Below are 16,709 nucleotides of genomic sequence, written 5' to 3' on the forward strand. Positions count from 1 at the left end.
GTTCATAAGAATAAACAGATATGGTGAAGAAGAGTATGTAACAGAAATAGCCTAATTTCTTCGGGATATATATTAGAATAACTTTGCTAAATACAAAGAAGTTACTAGTCATATATATATATATATAAATAGTTGTCCTTTACCAATCAGAATTCTCCTTTATTATTTTTTTTGGCTTGTAGTACTATAGTAACACAACTCTTCTTTTTTTTTTTTTAAAAGAAAAATGAGGAGGAAAACGTGTAGGACCACTATAGAATTTAAAAAAAAAGAGAAAGTTGTAGTACTTTTTTTTTGTTTGTTGAATGAGTCAACATGGAATTTTATTATTATCATTTAATTGATTATGTTGTACTTGTGATGAAAAAGTAGTTGTACTCTCTAATTTTTATTTGTTGAATAAGTCAACATGGGATTTAATTATTATTTTTTAAATGATAATAATTAAAAAAAAAAGGGACAAAAGGGTGACGTAACGTGTTTAATTTCTTTTAAGAATATGAAGTATTATTTCTCCTTTTATAAAGAAATAATATAGCATGTAAGTGACTTTTAATATTATTTATTTTGAGAATCTCATATACATCAAGTCACTTCATTTTTTATTTTTACTTTTTAAAAGAGGATTAATATAATACTAAAAAAGTTGGTACTTTATAAATAACCATATGTTTATGTATGTGAGGAAATATTTTATTATTTTGAAAAATAATTAAATTGGTCTTGTAATAATTCTCTTAGGAGTAAACTTTTTTCAATAAATATTTTTGACTTCTACTAGAAATTTGTGACATATGTTGTCGCATTACATGGTCTTTAACCATATTTTTGATTTTTTGTTCCCATTTTAGATATGGCTGAACAAGAACATGCTCATATTGCTCCAAGTGGGAGTGGTACTAATAGAGGAGCAAAACGAAATGGTAGAAGGATGCGACGCAAAAGGATCAAAATAGAAATGATTTAGATTTGGAGCTGGAAGTCATAAGAAATGACTCAAGGATAGTGCAAAATCTGAACAAAGATAAAAGAGCATGTAAAAGAGAAGGAAAAAGATTATTTGAAGAGTTCAAAAATATCAAGATGGACTTGTCTGACCAATTACATGATTTCCTCGAAAATTAATCAAATTTATGACTATACATCTATGTTGAGGATTACGTTAGAATAGGTATTATGTATATTTCCTTACCAAATTATTGGCAGAAGGAACTAACAAACATCTATCATAATTTTGGTCCTAATGAACCATTATGGAGGTTCACAGTGAATCTTGAAGCTAGATGGCCACCGTGATTACATAGAATCATAGTCTAGTATTTAAGTATTTTTTTTTTTTGCTTATTATGTAATGAACACCTTTGATTATGTTTTAATATGAATATATGTGTTTTATCCTATTTTGAATTAGTGTGTTGTTATTCTATTGTGCATTACTATATGATGTTAATTATTAGATAAATAAATCCTTGTGATTATGACCTAAAATATATTAGATACACATTAAGAAATTAATTTCAATTATTGATTAAATATTTAGTTTGTAGATGATGATTGGATGATCACGTGTGTATGAAACCATTATGAGAATTAATTTACTTGATTGTGTATGTCACATGTAACATTGATTTAAAATTCTCGTCTTATTATCTCTGAAAACAGACATGATATCAAAAAACATTATAGTTGACTTAAACAAAGGCGAAAAGTTGAACTGTGACAATTACGACATATGGAGTCATAAAATATGGTATGTACTGAAAGAGCAAAATTCCTTGAAAGGTATAAATCATGTTTTAAATCAATCCGAAAAGGGAAATACTGTACAACACAGAAGAGACCTTGCAACTTATAAAACTTGGAAAAAGTCTAATTCCACTGCACGCAGAATAATAGTTAGTTCTGTGGTTGATGACCTCATACATGAATGTGAGGAATTTCCTACTGCTCATGCTATGTCGGTACATCTGTGAGGAACATATGGGGGTGCATGAGTAACCCTCTTTCGACAATTGACTATCAAATTTGACACTTACAAAAAGCGTCATGATCAAAATGTCAAACAACACCTTAGGGTGATGTCAAACATGATAGCTCAACTCAAAAGTGTTGGCCATGTTCTTTCAAATGAGCAACAAGTTCAGATAGTGATTCGGTCTCTTCCCAATAATTGGAAATATTTGAAGGTTAACTTGACCCATAATGATAGCATCAAAACCTTTTCTAATGTTGTACGCTATGTAGAACTTGAAGATGAGTGCCTTGGTGCTGCTAAAGTTGCTTCTAATGCCTTTGTGACAGAGCCAAGTGTTACAAAATCTTTAGGCTTCAAGCCCAAGAAAAATTGGAAAAGAAATGAGAAAGACAAATAGACTGGAGAAGGACCCTTTAAGAAAAAGAAGAAGCCAAATTCCAAGAAAGGAAAACGGTTTTTCAAGAATAGGGACAAGAGCAAAATGAAGTGCTACAATTGCCAAGTGTTGGGGCATTTTGCTCATGAATGTACTGAGCCGAAAAATGTAGCATTTCTAAATGCATTTCTAAGTGCTACATATGTTTCTAACACTTATTTATTAATTGAATCTTATCCTATGTGGATCGTAGACTCAGGATCCACCAACCACATGAGTCGAGATCGAGAAACGTTTGTGGAGTTTCGTCAATTTTCATCTAAATCACGGTGGATCTACGTGGAAAATAATGCAAAATAAGAAGTCAAATGATTAAGCACTTGCAAAGTACACTTGTGTGGTGACCGTTCTTTGATGTTGCATGACGTCCTATATGCACAAGAGATTCAACGAAAATTAGTATATGTGTCTGTTCTTTTAGACTTGGTTTTGATTTATTTTTTTGTCCTAATGGTATTAGAATAACTCTAGATAATCTTTTATATGATTTTGGACTTCGTTATGACCGTTTTATCGCATTAGATTGTAATTCTTTAACTTATAACTATTATGTTGACAGTTGTGTAATGACATGTTATTTAAGTAACTTACATGACATGCAAGATTAGGTCACATATGGCAAGATCGAATGAATAGGTTGGCAAAAGAAGGACATTTAGGTTCTTTCACCAAAATTGATATGCCAACTTGTGAAAATTGTCTTGCTGAAAAGATTATGCGTAAACCATTTGGGAAGACTAAAAGAGTTGAGTTCCCACTTCAATTAATTTATTCTGATATTTGTAGTTCAATTAGTGTGAAGGCAAGGTCTGGTGCTACATATTTCATTACATTTATTGATGATTCCACGCGCTTTGGTTATGTCTATTTGATTTCTCATAAATCTGAAACACTTGAGTGCTTTAAAAGATATATGAATGAAGTTGAAAATCAATTAGATAAAAGCGTAAAGACTTTAAGAACTGATCGGGGACATGAATATTTGTCAAAACAATTTGAATAATTATGTATTGAAAAGGATATTATGATACAGTTAACTACTCCTTATACACCACAACAAAATAGTGTAACTGAAATAAATAATAGAACATTATTGGACATGAAAAGATCAATGATGGCGCAAACAAATTTGTCTATCTCTTGTTGGGGAGATGCATTATTGACTGAGGCTCACATATTGAACAAAGTGCCTTCTAAATTAGTGTCTTCCACTCCTTATGAACTTTGGACTAGTCATAAAACAAACCTGAATGATCTACGACCGTGGGGTTGTGCAACATATATTAAAGATCATTTTGGCGAGTTTGGTAAACTAAGTCCAAAAGGAAAGAAATGTATCTTTATAAGGTACTCTGAACGCTCCAAAGGGTATGTGTTCATCGATGAACTGGAGGATGGGAGAATTATTGAAATTGTATCACGGGATATCAGATATTTGAAAAATGATTTTCCCAAAAAGGGTGAAATAGATGAAGTTGAGCCTTTCTACGAAATATTGAATTTAGAAAATCATCTACTGTTGTCAGACATACTTGATAATTTAAAGGATCAAGAAATAATTCCCGATTCAAGTGGGAGTTATGAATCCCAAAATCCTATAGAGAAATCTGAACTTTAAATACGTAAGAGTACAAGAAAGGGTGTACCTAAACGATCTTATGAATTTGAGGATTATATTTTCTTGGTATCTCCTACAGAATTGGATGAACCTAATTCTGTAATTGAGGCCTTACCAAGCCCTAAAAGGGATGAATGGTTAAAAGCGATGAAAGAAGAATTAGAGTCCATGAAAACTAACAAAGTTTGGGATCTAGTTGACCTTCCTAAGGAACGTAAAGCTATTGAAAATAAATGGATTCTCAAAGTTAAATGCCAATCGGATGGGTCAATAGACACAAAGCACGATTGGTGGCAAAATATTTTACTTAAGAGGCTGAAATAGACTATGAGGAAACATTTTCACCAGTTGTAAAATTTACCTCCATACGATTACTTTTAGATATTGTTGCACATTTAGATCTAGAATTACACCAAATGGATTTGAAGGCTGCTTTTCTCAATGGAGAATTAAATAAGGAAATCTACATGGAACTAATCAGTAGGTTTCGTTGTTAAAGGCCAAGAAAAGAAAGTTTGTAAATTGAAAAGATCAATCTATGGCCTAAAGCAATCTTCAAGGCAATGGTACCTGAGATTTCATAAGGAGGTGATGTCATTTGATTTTACCATGATCAATAAAAACCATTGCATCTATGTGAAAAAGTTCAATGGATTTTTTTAAATTCTTTCTCTTTACGTAGATCATATTTTATTAGCTGGAACTAATTTGGAATATGTGAAAACTATCAAGTCATGGCTTTCAAAATCATTTGATATGAAGGATATGGGTGAAGGAGACTATATATTGGGTGTTAAGATCCAAAGAGATCGTTCCAAGAAATTTTTGAGTTTATCCAAGAAACTTCTATTAAGAAAATATTGGAACGTTTTCGAATGAATAGTTTCAAATCCATGGATAGTCCTATAGCAAGGGGTGAAACTTTAAGCCTAGAAATGTGTCCAAAGATTGAAAAAGAGAAGGAAGACATGTCTCGAGTTCCTTATTGTAGTGCTGTCAGGAGTTTGATGTATGATATGATGTGTACTCGCCCAGACATTTATTATGCCGTGAGTCTGGTTAGCAGGTATCTATCCTATCCTGGAAGAGATCATTAGAAAGCAGGAAAGAGAATATTCCGATACCTGAAAGGAACTGCGGACTATACACTGTGTTATAGTGGATCTGATTTATTCATAAGAGGTTATACAGATGCCAATTGGGCAGGTGATAGGAATGATAAAAAATCAACATCCGATTATGATTTCTTACTAAATAGTGGTGCTATTTCATGGAAAAGTAAGAAGCAAACTTGCACAACTCTTTCAACCATGGAATCTGAATTCATGGATTGTGCGTCTGCAGTACAAGAAGCGGTTTGGTTAAAGAGATTTTTTGAGCATTTAAGTTTTGCGAAAAATTCTAAGGGTCCCATGATTTTATATTGTGATGGTCAAGCGGCTATCACATACACGAAGGATCCTAAGTATCACAACAAGACTAAATAAATTTACATCAAGTATAACTTTGTGAGATATGTAGTAGCAAGTGGAGAAATAGCTTTGCAATACATTCCTACACGTGAAATGATAGCTGATCCTTTTACGAAGGCCATCTCTAGATACTTGTTTGAAAAACATGTTAGGGCTCTAGGTTTGTGTAGGATTTAATGATATTTCATTATTGTAAATAACTTGATATGTTATAATATTCTCTTCAATATAATTCTATTGAATTTATGTTCGAATACGGTATGCATGTTATATTTTGTAAGAAATAGAGTGTGTCGAACAAGTCGTGAGATTGACTCTCTCACACGAGCAATCGACTCTTACGTCGAGGAACATGAAGAGATGAGTTCGACATCATATTATGACTTGTTTTATGAGCCATACAAGTATTTCTCTAAGAAAATGAGTTTAAGGATCACTGAAGAAAGAAACTAGAGTTAAACATCTAGAGGTGTTTAGACCAAGGTATGTACGATGTTGGATAATTGAAAGAATGAGACACATACACCAATATAAGGTGAAAACATCGTAGCACGTGTTTCATACCATGTGTGTCAAAGCGATCAATGGGTCAATGAAAAAATGGTTCCCTTCTTCTTCATTGTGTGAGACCCTGAAAAGTTAAAATGACTTTTAATGAAATACCCTTTGACCTTTTGCAATTTCTTGAAGTTTCAATCGATGTTGCTACTTTAGCATGTTACTAATAGCCATGAATGATTTGGCAATGCAATGCATGTCCAGGAAAGCAGTTGAATAGGAACATATAAATTTTAGTAGAAAGGGAAGACAATTAAATGAATAATAAACTTATATACACAAGCCAGATATTGTACGAACTATATTAGTATTGAGTGTAATTGTGTGTATAAAGTTAAGCATGAACTAGAGTTAACTGATAAGTCCGAGATTTGGACTCATTTGGGGCTTTGTTTATATAGATTTAGTGTCCTCAAATGCCTAATTTGTGCCATAAACTGATGTTAAAGCCTTGATTTTCAGGTATATGCATCGGGAAACAAAACAAGGACACTAACAAGCAAAAAAGAACAAAACAAACTGAAGAAATGAAGATAGGCAAGCCTGGTGATCGCCAAGAGCATTTGGCGAATCGCTGAGTGGTTAAGTTGACCGCCTACAGTTCCAGCGTGCCAGCCCTGAGGGAAGAAACTAAGTCAGCGATAGAAAATGGGTAGTCGATGAATCACCAATCAGTTCTGCGATGCAAAGAGAGATCACCCAAAGTTACAGAACTTGAGAATGCTGAATGCCAAGGCAAAAAAGCGATAGAAGAGAGCATTGGGAGGTTCGCTGATTGGTTCAGCGAACCCGACTTACTTCACCTAATGGCCTTTAGTGGCTTATTTTTGGCACCTATAAATTAGGATTTGAATGATTAATTCAGTACGCTAACTGAGACTGAATTAGTTTAGAACACTTTTCTCTGTAGTTTTGGAGAGGAATTTGAGAGATTTTGAAAGTGAGTTTTGAATATTTTTGAAATTGAAGCATTGTAAAGACCAAATTACTTTTACCCAGTTAATGGCTAATCAATTTGGTAATTGTTTTGGAAAATAGGAGGTTTGGCGAGCAAGGAGTCCACTCGTCGAAAAGGTCGGCGAGCCTAACTTGGACCACAGTTGGACCCACAAAACCTGAATAGAAAATCTGTAGAACTCAGTGGGTCAATTTCTTAATCGGCAACTCGCCGAACAAGTCGGCGAGCCCGATTTTGCCCGCCTTTCGAACACCTAAATTGACTGGAGGTCCTGTAAAACTCGGCGAGGTTCGGCGTGGACGACTTAATCCACTGAAAGGGCTGCAAACTGAAGGTTTTAAAAGGCATAACAGTTTAAAATTTCAAAATCTTTCATATTCTCTCATTTCTAACCCCGTACACTCTCACCTGCACTTTAGATTTTTCGTACTTTACAATTTCGTTCACTTTATATGTGTGATATCGTGCTCGGAATTAGAATACTTTGCCGCCTAGATTTTCAAATTATCAATTTGGCATACAAGTTGGTTTTCCGAACCTCACACCTTTGATTAGTAGTCGAACTCAAATGCTATTGGTGAATATGTGTTGAAATGTGTTGGGTAATTGCTTAAATCGTGTTTTATGTGTCGGATTACCAGAATTGTTTTCGAACTTATGCCTAAATGCTTAAAATTATAATTTCCCGTGTTTTGTGCGATTAATTTGATTCTAAATTATTGGGTTGCTATTTTGTATTGGGTCTAGTTCGGTGAAGTATGAGTAACCCCGAACTGTGTCAAATGACATAATTTACCCAATGATGGAGTGGTTGTCATCATTCTTAAGGGAAAAATTCATCAAATGGCCAATTTTGGCCAAATCGAGGGAAGTCTGAGTACCCCGAAGGCATGGATCATATGGTTCTGGTCTTAATTGCATGGTGTGTCTGTTTGATTTTGAAATCGGGGGTTGCGGGCTTGATTTTGGGAAACGGGGTTGAAAATTGGCACGTGGGTAGTTTGGCAAGCTGGGTTGAGCACGTCGAACGGTTCGGCGGTTCGCCAAAGTCACCCTTTGATTGACCTTAATTTCTTGATTTGGTTTGGTTGATTCTGTAACTTTCAGCGGGAATCCTGAGCTCGCTAAGTTCACTCGGCGACTCGCCGAAAGTTTCCTTTGATCACCCTTTCTTTGCCCCTAACCCTTAAAACACACAGTTATTTTCGGCAGGCTAGTCTGAGCTCGCCGAGTGGTGTTGGTGATTTGCCGAAAGCCCCTGAACATCACCGACATGGCTTATTTCTTGAAATTTTTTTAAGTTGGTCCTTTCGGCTAGCCCGATCTGGCTTGCCTAAGCGACTCGGCGACTGGTTCAGCGAGTCTTTCTGCAACTTGATTTTTGCATCTTTTTTTAACGATTTCTAACAATTTTCGATGTGTTTTACATATATGGCTAGGACCAATTTTGATGAAAGTGGCATGCCACCCTGAAAACGAGCATGAGTGATTATAATAAATGAGGGAGCAATTGCTTTCTACCACAAAGGGCAAGAAAACACCTCTAAAGGGAGGCAAAAGCAAGGGTAAAGCGCCCATAGTTGAGAGACCGGAGAACAACTCCGGCAGTGATGTGGAGTCCTTTGATTCTCAGGCTTCATTCTCTGAGCCTAAGAATGATCAGTTGTTACAGACTCGGCAAGTAGAGATTCGTGTAAAAGCCCAGCAAGATTCGTCTAGGATTTCGGAGTCGACCCTTCCTGCTATAGATTTAGTGCCAGCGTCGTCACAAATGGTGGTTCCTGCACCACCAGTTCAGGGTTCTCATCCCCGATTACTCAACCGGTTAAAGCTGAGGGATTAAGGACCATTCTAGAAGTGAAGCGATTGTCCACGAATAGTGTGGTGAACAGGTACCCTAATGTGTGGGACACTCTACGGTACCATAGGTTTGAGTCTTCACCAGACCCTGTGGCCCAAACATTCCCACATGAATCCAGGAGTTTTATACGGCTTACAGTGATTTGGTACCCAAAGGAAAGAAGAAGGCAAGTGCCTTCAGACCAGTGGAGTATGTGGTTGTCCGAGGGAGGACATTGAGATGCAACAACAATTATCTCAACGATTTATTTGATAGAGGTTCAGATTTCGACTACTCGAGTTTGGCTACCACGATGACTCTGGATGACCAAAAGGGATGGCTAGCTTCCCTTATTTCTGACACCACTCCGAGGTGGTTGCGGCTGGAGCCCCTATTGAGAAAAATGACTTGAACATAACAGCTCGATACTGGTTTGGGTTCATCAGCAGCTTCATCATACCGTCACAAAATGAGTCTAATTCTCCGCCACCCAAATGCGGCTTGTCTCAGATCGATTATAGACAGGAAGAGCATCAACCTAACGCTAATCATTGAGTAGGAAATGTCCATGAGGGCCAAAAAGCGCTAGACGTCCCTTCCATTTCCAGTACTCATTACAGAGTTATGTCGTCGGGCTGGAGTTCCTTGTGACGAGAAGAGGGATATTGAGGTTACACCCACATCCTCTACCAACATCTATCGCGTAGAGGCTGAATACACATGAGACGAGGCATATAGGAAGGGAGCAGCTCCGGTGGATGCATCCCCGGAGGTTAATATTGAATTTTTAGCTACAGAGGAAGCCCTGCCTACTCTGGCCTCTGGGCCTTCAAGTACATCTACTTCTACTCCTTCCCAGGCCCCGAGTTCTTCTGCTGCTTCCCAGCCTCCTAGAGCTACTTCAGGTACCACTACCCGAGGACTCCGATCACTCAGGCCATGATCCTCGAGATGGGGCACCTAGACTATTTTGTCAATGTGCAGGCTTCTCGGCTAGAGGCTGAGGTACCCTGGATGATTGAGCGAGCCATTTCAGCTGCTTTGACATCTCTACGAACTTCTATTGAAGCTCTCATGGCGAGAGTAGAGATTTGTGAGAGAGTACAAGGGGTTACTACTGAGGTTACGACTTTGAAAGCTGAGGCTTTCGAGTTGAGGAAGGATGTGGACCATTTGAAGTCTACAAACTTCACTTCACTTTACTATTTGAGTCAACGAAGGTTCCTGATGTTTCGGGTGCAGATGCCCCAACCATTTTGACATGCCTCCAGCTACCACCGGAGATAATACTATAGAGAATATGGTTGCTGCTGAGTCAGAAGCGGAGACAGATGAGGAGCAGCTCGATGTTTGGGAGGCGACCATTTATGAGGACTTGCATGATTTAGAGAAGACGATAGTACAGTCAGTCATTCAGACATCATTGTCAGATACCTCCGGGGCAGGCTCTAGCAGAGCCACAATTGTTGAGACACCAGGCACTGATGCCCCGACAAATGGAGTGACTACGATGCAGACTTCACCTAGGCTTAGCCTGGCAGGATGACATATTTACCTCCATCTATGTTAGATTATCTTTATTTTAGTTGCATTTGAGGACAATTGCTTTTCTTTTGTGGGTGGGGTGAGGTATTTCTATACCTACCTCTTGTGATTGCATTTTATTTGTATATATTGGGTTTTGTGATGTATATTTTTGTTTTGATTGTGTTTGGATCTTAATCTTGTGGATGGTTGAGCTTGTGGGTCCTTGTTTTGAATGGAAATGGTTTTGACCTATTTTTAAGATTTTGTGCCATTTCTATTATTTTTGATTGTGGTTGTTCTTGTGCAAATTTAAGTATCGGTTATGATCAATACTGATGACTTGAATAGTGCTCTTAATTGAACGAAATGAATGTGCGGCTACAATGAGGCCAAATGAAGTTGCATAGACAATGTGTGAACTTTTAGCATCTTATTGTGACTACCGGTTATCGAATGAGTCTCTTGTGATGAGCATTGCACACTAGCTAGAAAGTATGGAGTCTTGTTTGATATTGGTGCCAATGTCATGTGTGATGAATTTACTTTGAACATTGTGTGTAATGACACCTAGAATTTGCCTCGTTGATCTGGTTGACTAAGTGATGCAAACACTTGAAATGATCTTAGACAATAATTTTGAAGAGTGGAACAATTTGACAATATGTCTCTTCATGGCCAACCTTGTGAGATGTGTAAACCTTGCTTGAACCCTCTTGAGCCTTATCCTTTTCTTGGAAGAAACTTGAGCAATTATGACCTCTCATTATCTATTCATTTGTAACCTTCATGAAGTGTGATTTGTTTGAATAGTCAACTTAGTCCAAAAACCTAAGTTAGGGGTGTAAAGAAAATAGAAGGAAAGTCAAGAAGTGTGGAAAATCCCCCTTTGAGTAATGATTTTGAAAAAGATGGAACCCTCCATGTAAAAAGAAAAAGAAAAGAAAAGAAGAAAGCATAGAAAAAGAATGAAAAAGTTGCGAACTAAAGTAGTGGAAGTTGCAAAAGAAATAGGGTATCCGGTAATTCATTTGAAGAAGAATAATGAAGTGGATTATGAGCATGATCAAAATGTTAAAGAAAAGGAAGAAAGTGATGTTCAGACCACACTTCATGAAAGTAGAAGCCACTAAGCCTAAATGACCATACCTTTACCCTCAGCCCCGTTACAAGCCTTGAAATGACCTTTGTGAAATTGAGTGAGCTGAAACGAAGGTTGATTGGAAAATAATGGCAAACATATGGGTGAAGTCATGCATGTGTTCATCTTTGTGAGTGTAAGAGTCTTATATGATTCCGGAACTATAAATTGTTGAAGAAATTTGTGTGAATAGGGAATCATCTTTGTTATGAGGGCATTTGAGTACCTTTGTTGAGATTGAACTTGCATTTGAAGCAAGTATTGTGAACTTGAGCATCTTTGATAATGGTGAGTCACAATTTGAATCTTTGAGTGCACAATTGACCATTCTATGAGTAAGTGGAACCTTGTTGAGTGCATTCATGTTGAGTCTTATGCAACACTATTTGAGACATCCTTTTTGAACTGTTGATATTGAATTTTATTTAAGGACAAGCAAAAGTTTAAGTTGGGGGGTGTTAATAAGTCCGAGATTTGGACTCATTTGGGGATTTGTTTATATAGATTTAGTGTCCTCAAATGCCTAAGTTGTGCCATAAACTGATGTTAAAGCCTTGATTTCTAGGTACATGGATTGGGAAACAAAGCAAGGACACTAGCAGGCAAAAAGGAACAAAACAAATTGAAAAAATGAATAAAGGCAAGCCTGGTGATCGCCAAGAGCATTTAGCGAATTGCCGAGTGGTTAAGTTAACCGCCTAAAGTTTTAGCATGCCAGCCCTGAGGGAAGAAACCAAGTTGGCGAATCTCCCAAAGTTACAGAACTTGAGGATACTGAATGCCAAGGCAAAAAGGCGATAGAAGAGAGCATTGGGAGGTTCGCCGATTGGTTCGACAAACCCGACTTACTTCGCCTAATGGTCCTTCGTGGCTTATTTTTGGCTCCTATAAATTAGATTTTGAATAGTTAATTTAACATGCTAACTCAGACTGAATTAGTTTAGAACACTTTTCCGTGTAGTTTTGGAGAATTTTGAAGAATTTGAGATTCAATTTGGAGATTTTGAAAGTGGGTTTTGAATATTATGCAAATTAAAGCATTGTAAAGACCAAATTACTCTTTCCCAGTTGATGGCTAATGTATTTGGTAACTGTTTTAACTCTTTTATGATGTTTGGCTAAAACCCCAATTCTTGGGGTGTGATAATGTGATCATGGACTGAATTAGTGTATGGGTATTGTTAATTACTAGTTTAAATGCTAATTTGAAGTGAGTTTAATCATTAATTGTGATTTAATTTATGAATTGTAGTTGCAAATGCAGTTCTACTTTTGTGTTCTTGGCTTGCTTGAGAGAGAGGTTTTAAAACTAAGATTATTGATTAATGATTTGTAGGTATTGGGTTGAGCTGGGTTCAGCTTGAGAGAGTGAATCCTAAACCCAATCGTACCCATCTAGCTTGTTAGAGTGGATGAATTAAGGTGTGGGTTGTTCTTCATTGATATACTTGTTAATGTTCAAAATAAATCACTTGATTCGGGATAGCTGTTCGAGAGAAAGCTATCTCCCTTATAGTCTAGCCTACTCACTAATTTTTAGCTATTTACTAGTAGTTTCAGTTACCCATATATCAAAATTTACTTATAATCAATCACATCCCAAGAATCCCTCTCCCTATTGTTATTTCGAATTGTTTGCGACTGCTTAGTAGTTGATAATTGCAAACTAAAAACCCCCCATCTGACATTCGTGTCACTCCTTTTAATTTGATTCATGTCTTTTTTGATAATATCTATTCCTATGGCTAACTAGACCACATTTGTACTTCCTAAATTGAATTTGAACACATACCGCTCTCTGTGGGATTCGACCCCAATTCAATTGTTGGGTTTTATACAGACTAATGATCGTTTGCACCTAGAATTGGATGAGGTGTGTTTGAAACGTTAATCATTAACCTCTTTAAGAGGATGAGGGAACGAATAAGTAACTACTGAAGTAGTGAACGAAGTCTGGGGTATTATGAGTAATAATGTCCTTAAAATTAATAGTGAATTCTTTCCTCATGTGATTGAATTCCTATGTAGGGCTTGTAAAAATCTTGAAGGTAAGCCTTGGTACTCACAGGTTGCACGAACTATTTGTCGTATGAATTGTGTGTTAGTTGATATCATACTGATTTGGGTTTTATCCACCATGTGCGAAGTGGGAGATGTAAGCTTTGGGTTGTGGGTCGCCCATGTGGATCGACCCGACCCGATATGACTCGACCCGAAGTATCAATTTGAAAAAAGAGTGAGAACAATTACTTTGTAACTGTTCCAACGTATACTGTTTTTTTCCTTTTAAAATGGGGATTGAACGCTTTTCAAAAGATAAGTGTGAAGAACACTAACCAGAAAAAACAAAGGGAGGAACAAAGAAGAAATTTCTATCTTCTTCACTGATATTAACAAAAAATAAAAGTGACATTCAGTTTGTGAAAACATAACTTTGATTCCTTGAAACTCAAAGTTTGACTTGGAGAAACCTTTCACAAGACTTCATTATCATTCTGTTGTTGTCAGGGGTGAATTTATGTGTAAAAAATGGCTCACCGGAACCCATGGTCATCCGACAAAACTTGATATATTATTCGTATAATTCTTAAAATATATTAAATATTAAATAAAGGAACCCATGAACATAAATGATTGGTTGGTTCACTGGTTCAAGGGTTAGTTTTTTATTGTGAGGTTGAGTGTTCGATTCCCAGGGAGGACCTCTGTTTAAAAATTAATTAAAAAGTACCATTGTTTGTTATTTGTTGAAAAAATTTCAGTTCTCTTTTTATAAAGTGTACTTTTTAAATTTCATGAGATTATAAATGGTTTCTTTTATTTTTTCTTGTGACATAGTACTCGAGATATATCAAATTTCTAATAATTTTTTCCTTTAATATTATTTTTTCCCGCAAATCGTATTTAATAATTTTCTTATTAAAAATCTATAATCTAGTATTGCTAAAATAAATGAGGCCCTCAAATTTGGGAGCCTAAAATGATTGCCTTTTTCTTAAAGGGGCAGAGCCGCCCCTGACAATGGTGCACCCGTCTTTTTGAAATCTTGAATTCGCCTCTGGCTATTGTTCATAAGTACACATTCTCGTTCCTGTTACGAAATTCTTACAATATGTAAGTTTGTGGTTATGAATTATGCTTCTGCTGTATATAAATAGTATACTCTAACAATTAGTACCACGAGTCTTCTTACATATAACTGATAATGTAATATGAAGTTAATGATTTATATACATACCTGCTTAATATATAGTTTGTATGTATAACTCATGTTGTTGATGAAATTCATTTAACAGTAATTTGTGTTAACATCTCACGTCTGTGCAATCTTTGAATCATATATTGAAATTGATAATTGTACAATGTATGTTATTAATAATTTGTATGGTGATATTGATTCTGTATGTTATTGATTTCAAGAGATTCAAATCAATAATTTATTCTTATGTATGAATTTGATATTTCATATTTTGTGAATAAAGATTTATATATGAGACTGATAATTTACAATTTGTATCTTGAGGATTACTGGTTTCAAAATCTAATTATCAGAATGTTTTTTCATTGATTTTGAAAATATTGACTAAAGATTTTGTATAATTTTCTGAAGAACTCAAAAATATTGGAACAAATCGGATCGTTGGCCTTAGCCTTGCCATCGCATGCCCTGACCAACGCCTGGCCTGACTTTATATAAGTTTTATCATATAAGTTTAAATATAACTGTATAATATATTATCATACTGTTATATTTGGCAATGCCACTGCTTGACTTGGTCTTATATGCCTTGTATCATACTGTTATGTTTGTCTCTTGTTCATTGATAAAACATGTTGAATCAATGAACAAGAAACTGTATATGTACCACTAAACTTAACAGATTACTCTTTAATTGAGTTGGATTTGTCTTGTTTAAGTGGTACTATATATGAACATGCTTACTCGTGTCTGTGCATCACTCGTGTTGGGATAAATACTGCCTGACCACAACTTCAGTTAGATTGAGTACCACCTCTAATTGTTGCGTGGCCACCTTACCCAAGATAAAGATGATCTTAACTGAATGAGCTTCCTCCTCTATCTATTGGAACTATAGCCTGAGAAGTCCGTCGCTAACTGACCATTTACGAATATACCCCGACTGCCCACACTTATAACAGACGCGGTCCATATTCAACCTCTGTGCTGAGGTAAAGGAGGTGGAATATTTCCTCTTTCCTAATAGACGTCAACTAGTCTCATATGGACCCCTAGATGATACATGCATGGCGGACTAAACATGGTAGCTAGAATACTCCTGAGAAACAAGTTCCAAAGGAACTAGTCCATTAGAAAATGACCCACTGAAACTACAACCTTTCTTATAATAAAGTCTTGTTTTACACCCTCTACATTCTTAGCGTGCTTAATCATCTTCTGAAATTACTTATCCGAAGATACTATATGTAGAGTTTCAAACTGGAGTCCATTTTTTCACGACCCAAAGTACACCAAAGACGTGACATGGTGTATAGGACCCCGAGAGGCCCTACACAAACCTCTTAACATGTATCATATAAGATAATAGAATTTAAGAGTTCGAAAGACAGTTTATATCATAAAATGTTTGAAGAGAAACAAAGCAAAAAATCTAACGTAATTTCCGAGTCATCTAGTACATCAAGAGTGATTGGGAAGTAACTCATGCATCACATACAATACGGAAAAGTAAAGACAATAAGCAATAAAGGGTTCGGTCCTCGGAACATGAGGACTAACCAATCTTCAAATCTACTAATGTGATCACTAGCCACAGAGATGTGGGATAGGAGCGTCAGACCCTACATTAGTGAAACAATGTAGGCAAGAGTATGCGTTAGTAAAAAGAATGTACCAAGTATGATAGCTATGCATAAAATATATGAAATCATACTAAAAGGACTTTTCGTGATATGCAAACACCAAGTTAAAACATACGATAAGAGGTTGGAAGCTCATGGTCAATGCAAGTAAAAATCATCTTTGAACACATGTATGATACTTCTAGAAGTAACCTTAAATCATTATTGTGGGAGATTTACCTTTAATCGACATAGAGACCACGTGAGCTATAACATGGAATTCGGTGTCTACCCCACACCGAAAAGGGGTGTCAAACTTGCCAAGATAAGGACCAACAACTTCTATCTTGCGTGGATCCACTAGCT

At 36.2% G+C, this 16,709-nt stretch overlaps 1 pseudogene; it reads left to right on the forward strand.

The window, feature by feature from the left end:
* Positions 1–967, forward strand: part of LOC125873678 (uncharacterized) — a 108,995-nt pseudogene extending 108,028 nt beyond the window's left edge.
* The last annotated feature ends 15,742 nt before the right edge of the window (positions 968–16,709 follow it).

The sequence above is a fragment of the Solanum stenotomum genome, chromosome 8 (assembly GCF_019186545.1).
Source record: "Solanum stenotomum isolate F172 chromosome 8, ASM1918654v1, whole genome shotgun sequence".
Lineage (NCBI taxonomy): Eukaryota > Viridiplantae > Streptophyta > Magnoliopsida > Solanales > Solanaceae > Solanum > Solanum stenotomum.